Source organism: Puma concolor, chromosome D4 (assembly GCF_028749965.1).
Source record: "Puma concolor isolate L17-30 chromosome D4, mPumCon1.1.hap2, whole genome shotgun sequence".
Classification (NCBI taxonomy): Eukaryota; Metazoa; Chordata; class Mammalia; order Carnivora; family Felidae; genus Puma; species Puma concolor.
Genome location: NC_141679.1, coordinates 86,282,132 through 86,288,109, shown reverse-complemented (window position 1 = coordinate 86,288,109; position 5,978 = coordinate 86,282,132). Strand labels below are relative to the sequence as shown.

The 5,978-nt window shown below is 46.3% G+C and overlaps 1 non-coding gene across 1 annotated transcript; it reads right to left on the bottom strand.

Moving 5' to 3' along the window:
- Nucleotides 1–4,913: 4,913 nt before the first annotated feature.
- Nucleotides 4,914–5,020, bottom strand: LOC112851676 (U6 spliceosomal RNA). Its single transcript, XR_003222802.1, has one exon. It is a non-coding gene; the product is annotated as a U6 spliceosomal RNA (small nuclear RNA).
- Nucleotides 5,021–5,978: the final 958 nt, after the last annotated feature.

The window sequence follows — 5,978 nt, the reverse complement described above, 5'->3', positions numbered from 1 at the left end:
CCAGGAGTCTAACTGAAATCTGGTTTATAACTGGGAAGATAAATTTCTAGTCCAAGGGAAGTTAAACCCACATCCTTGCTGTTCTGCCTGGGATTTTAATTCTTCCTGACCCAGCTTCCTCATTGGCCCCAGAGGGTTGTACTGTAATCCTTACCTTGATGGAGAAAAGTCTTCCTTTCCTGCCTCCCATAAGTCCCCACCCTCCCTATGGACCACTAACTCACTCCTCCACCTTCCTGTCAGCAGGTAGCACACTGTGCCGGGTATACCTCTCCTGCTTGTTTCTCCATCCGGCTGATGTTTCAATAACTTTCATTCATTAGCGTGGTAGGCAGAAAAACAGCTCCCTAAAGATGTCCACGTCCGAATCCTCAGAACCCACGAGTATGTTACCTCACGTGGAAACAAGGACTTTGCGGGTGTGATGATGGTTGAAGACCCAGCAGTGGGGAGATTAACCTGAATTATCTGGGTGGACCCAATTTAATCACATGAGTCCTTAAAAGTGAAAAACCTTTCTTGCCTGGGCCTGTGATGTGGTGGAAGAAGAAAAAGGAGAGATTTGAAGCATTAGAGGGGGCTCAACCCGCTTTTGCTAGTTCTGATGATGGAGGAAGGCAGCCACAAGCCAAGGAATGTGGGTGGCCTCCAGAAGCTGGAAATGGTCCTTGGCTGGCAGCCAGCGAGCAAACTGTCAGTCCCATAACCTGCAAGGAATTGAATCCTGCCAACAACCTCAGCAAGGAAATGGATCCTCCCCTAGAACTTCTAGGAAGGGTGAGATCCATGTCAGATAGACTTTTGACCGTTACCCTCTCTCTACAGGATGGCTCTACAGAGCTTTGAAATAATAAATTTGTGGTGTTTAGGCTGCTAAATTTGTAGTGATTTGTTGTGGCAGCAATAGGAAATTGATGCAGTTAGTAAATGTTTTTTGAGGGCCTGCAATATTCCAGCCCCCACACCAGGCTATGGGATCTAGCGGGGAACAGAGCAGCCACAATTCCTGCCTTCACGAAGTCTGCAGTATAGCAGGAAAAGAGAAGTAAAAAGGCAGTTTCGGTACAGCGTGGGAGCTAAGGGCTGTGGTCGCAGAGAGGAGGCCCCTAACTTGGACTTGGCGGCTGGGGAGACAGTGGGAATGGCAGGGACTGTGACAAACTGGAAAGCACGTGACCTCTCACATGCCAGCTTCTTGTTGCCATGACGACACCAGTGCAGTGCTGCTGGTTTTTCCCATTTTCCCCAAGTAGCAGAACAGTCAGACTTTTAAGTGACATCTCCGGGTTTGTAAATGTCGGCTTGTTTTTTTGTTTTTTTGTTTTTTTGTTTTTTAAACCATGATGTGAGCGAGGTCACTGATCAGTTGGCTGAACTTGGTCCTGGGAAAACAAGTTTTCAGTCTGTGTTCTCAGCACGTGGTGTTCTACCAAGCCCCAGGTCCTCCATGGGGAAGACTAGTGTGCAGGCCACTGGGAGGCCCTCAGGGCCCAGGGGTGGGGGGAGGACTGGTCCTGCCACCGTCTCCCAAAATGCTCACCAGCTCACATCCCCACGCCGCCACTCTGGAGCCTGCAGCCTGCAGCCTTTGCCGAGCCTGCCTGGTCCATCACATCTAATACGGGTGTCAGCAGAAAGTAAATTAAATCCGCTAGGCTATCATTTGCAAATGAAACATTTTGTGGCAGTAACTAAACAGAGCATTATGTTTTAATCAGCCTTTTAAAATGTTGTTTTAAAAATCATTTTATTGTGCAGAAGCTGGTGCCCTAAGAGCTATAATTCCTTAACTAACAGTACGCTAATGCAACACCCTCTAGTCTAGATGTTCTTACCAGCGTGGGCGTTTGTCTTGGTGCTTTAAACCTCTGTATTTTTAGAGAAGTGCCACATTGCCTTCCAGCTGCTCAAATGGGGAACCCCAGCGGCAGCTTCCCTAGAGGGATTGCCTTTCACTCTGGCTTTGAGAGAGAAACGGAATGATTGGCCTTTCCTTCATTTATCTATCTATCTATCTATCTATCTATCAACAAACACTTGTATACTGCTAAGCATTTTGCTAACATTAGCCCAATGAATTCTTCTACTAACCCCTTGAGGGAGGTGCTATTTTTATCTCTTTTTATTTTTATTAAATTTATTTATTTTGAGAGAGAGAGAGTGTGAGAGAGAGCATGTGTGCTCTAGTGGGAGAGGGGCAGAGAGCAAGGGAGAGTGAGAGAATCCCAAGCAGGTTCTACACTGTCAGCATGGAGCCTGATGTGGGGCGCCAACTCTCCAACCTGTGAGATCACCAGCTGAGCCAAAAATCAAGAGTCAGACGCCCAACTGACTGAGCCACCCAGGTGCCCCCCTTATCTCTTTTTTAAAGATGAGCAAGTTGAGGCACGGAGAAGTGAAGTAACTTGTTGGAGATCACACAGCTGGTAAGTGACTGAGCTGGGAGCCTGGCTCTTGAACCTGTGTTCTGAACTACCCTGCTGTGCAGCCTCTTCCGTCTGCCTGAGGCCCCCAGCTCCACCGTCATCCTGCTACTCCTGTTTTGTCTCCTAGATATTTATAACTTTGTGGTTTTTTTCATGTTTATTTACTCTTTAAAACAATTTTTTAAATGTTTTTTTTTAATTTTTTTTAATGTTTATTTATTTTTGAGACAGAGAGAGACAGAGCATGAATGGAGGAGGGACAGAGAGAGAGGGAGACACAGAATCGGAAGCAGGCTCCAGGCTCCGAGCCATCAGCCCAGAGCCTGACGCAGGGCTCAAACTCACGGACCGCGAGATCGTGACCTGAGCTGAAGTCAGATGCTCAACCGACTGAGCCACCCAGGCGCCCCTAAATGTTTTTTTTAAATTTATTTTTGAGACAGAGAGAGACAGAGCATGAGCAGGGGAGGGGCAGAGAGAGAGGGAGACACAGAATCGGAAGCAGGCTCCAGGCTCTGAGCTGTCAGCACAGAGCCCGATGTGGGGCTTGAACTCACGGACAGTGAGATTATGACCTGAGCTGAAGTCGGATGCTCGACCGACTGAGCCACCCAGGCGCCCCCCCTTTTTTTTTTAATTTTCATGTTTATTTACTTTGAAAGAGAGAGAAAGAGAGTGCAAGTGGGGAAGTGGACAGAGAGAGAGAGGGAGAGAGAGAACCCTAAACAGGCTCCACACTGTCAGCACATAGCCCCATGTGGGGCTTGATCCCACGAACTGTGAGATCATGACCTGAGCCGCTGTCAAGAGCTGGACACTTAACCGACTGAGCCACCCAGGTGTCCCTGTTCCTTTGTTTTATAAACATTGAGTGCCTGCTGTGTGCCAGGCCTCATTTTAAATGTTGGGGACCCCACGATGAGTTGTTCCAATGTGGTCCCTGCCAACTGGGGCCCAAGGTCCAGAAAGAACCACCATCCCTTGAGAAAAAGGAAGCACAGCCAGCCCTGTGACAGCCTATGAACACCTTTGTTAGAATAGAAGATGCCCATCGCTCTAGTCATTTTACTGCCGTCCATGGGAAAACAGTCACATAAAGACGCATATGCAGGACTGAATGGCGGCCAGATGAGGGACCCGCCCAAGTCTGGAGGAAGGGCCAGAGACACCGCGTGCTGGCAGTTGAGATTTAAGGGTTGAGTCTGGATGAGCGGGTGAGAAGAGCAGTGGGGGGGCTCTGTGCTGAGCCAGCTTAGCTAAGCTGACACTGCATTGCTCAGAATGCCCTTCTGACAGGCTGGCTCTGCTAGAACTTTCTGTGAAGTTAGGAGGGCGGGGATGAAGCAGCAGCCAGGTTACTCTTGCGCTGTTGAGGCTCCCATGTGGACGCCGGCCCAGACTCAGAAAAACTGCTCAGATCAGTCAGAGAAAGATAAATATCATATGATTTCACCCATCTGTGAAATTTAAGAAACAAAACAGATGAACAGAGGGGAAGAGAAGGAAAAGTAAGATAAAAAGAGAGAGGGAGAAAAACCATTAGAGACTCTTAAATCCAGAAAACTAGGAGGTGGGGGAGTGGGCTACATGGATGAGGGACATTAAGGAGGGCACTCGTTGGGATGAGCACTGGGTGTTATATGTAAGTGATGAGCGACTAAATTCTCCTGAAATCACTATTACACTATATGTTAACTAACTTGGGTTTAAATAACCTTTAAAAATTAAAAAGATAAATAAAGAAAATCTGCTCGTTCATGTCTACAGTCTAAGGTCAAATCTCAAAATTAAATCCTTTCTTTAAAATATCACTGATAGGGGCACCTGGGCGGCTCAGTCGGTTAAGCATCAACTCTTGATTTCAGCTCAGGTCATGGTCCCAGGTCTTGGGATCGAGCCCTGCGTTGGGCTCTGCACTGAGCATGGAGTCTGCTTAAGATCATCTTTCTCCCTCTCGCTCTGCCCCTCTCCCCCCCAGTCATGCTCTCTCTTAAAAAAAAAAAAAATCATTCCTAGAGTTTCTGCCTCTCTGAGCAAAGGGATCAGTGGAAGGACCAGCCAGAGGTAGAGCTGGAAGGGTAAGCAAGGGTCAGATGGTGAAAAGTCATGGGGACCATGGGAGTTTTTTGTTTTGTTTTGTTTTTTAATTGAGATATAATTTGCATACCGTAAGCTTCATGTTTTTAAAGTGTACAATTCAATTGTTTCCGGCACCTTCATAAAGTTGTGCAACCATCCCCACTATTGCATTCCAGAACATTTTCATCACCCCCAAAAGAAACCCCGTGTCATTAGCAATCACTCCCCATCCTTTCCTTCCTTGAGCCTCTGGAAACTGTTAATCTACTTTTTCGTCTCTTTGAATTTGCCTGTTTTAGACATTTCACATAAATGGACTCATACAATATGTGGCCTTTTGTGTCTGACTGCTTTCACTTAGCATAAGGCTTTCAAGGTTCATTCATGTTGTCACATACATTGGTACTTTTTTTTTTTTAATGCATCACAAATTTGCATGGCATCCACGTGCAGGGGACATGCTGATCTTTTCTGTATTGTTCCAATTTTAGTATTTGTGCTGCGGAAGCGAGCACTATTGGTACTTTTAAAGAAAATCACTGAATAATATTTCATTGTATGGACACACTACATTTTGTTTATCCATTCATCTGTTAAAAGCCATTTGCTCGCCTTTTGCCTATTAAGAATCACGCTGCCACAGAGCATGGGCATGTACAAGTTTTGCGTGGACATCACGTTTCCAGATCTCTTGGGTATATACTTGGAAGTGAAATTGCTGGGTCATATGGTAATTCTATGCTTAATTTTTTTTTAATTTTAATTTTTTTTTAATTTTTTTAATGTTTATTTATTTTTGAGACAGAGACAGAGCATGAACAGGGGAGGGGCAGAGAGAGAGGGAGACACAGAATCTGAAACAGGCTCCAGGCTCTGAGCTGTCAGCACAGAGCCCGACGCGGGGCTCGAACTCACGGACTGCGAGATCATGACCTGAGCTGAAGTCGGACGCTTAACCGACTGAGCCACCCAGGTGCCCCAATTTTTTTTTTTTAATTTTTAAAAAGATTTATTTTTGAGAGAGAGAGAGACAGAGCGTGAGCGGGGGAGGAGCAGAGAGAGAGAGCTAGACACAGAATCCAAAGCGGGATCCAGGTTCTGAACTGTCAGCACAGAGCCCGACACAGGGCTCAAACTCACAAGCCATGAGATCGTGACCTGAGCCGAAGTTGGACGCTTAACCGACTGAGCCCCCCAGGCGCCCCTGTGCTTAGTTTTTGAGGAACTGCCAAATGTTTCTTCAGTGGCTGCCCCATTTCACATTCCCACCAGCAGGATAGAAGAGTTCCAATCCCTCCACATCCTTGCCAACATTTGTTTTTTGTCTTTTTTATTGTAGCCAGCCTAGTGGGTGTAATTTGTGGTTTTGACTTACATTTCTCTAGTGACTAATGATGTTGAGCATCTTTTCATGGGCTTATTGTGCATTTGTATACTTCTCTGGAGAAATGTCTATTCAGACCCTTTAGCCAT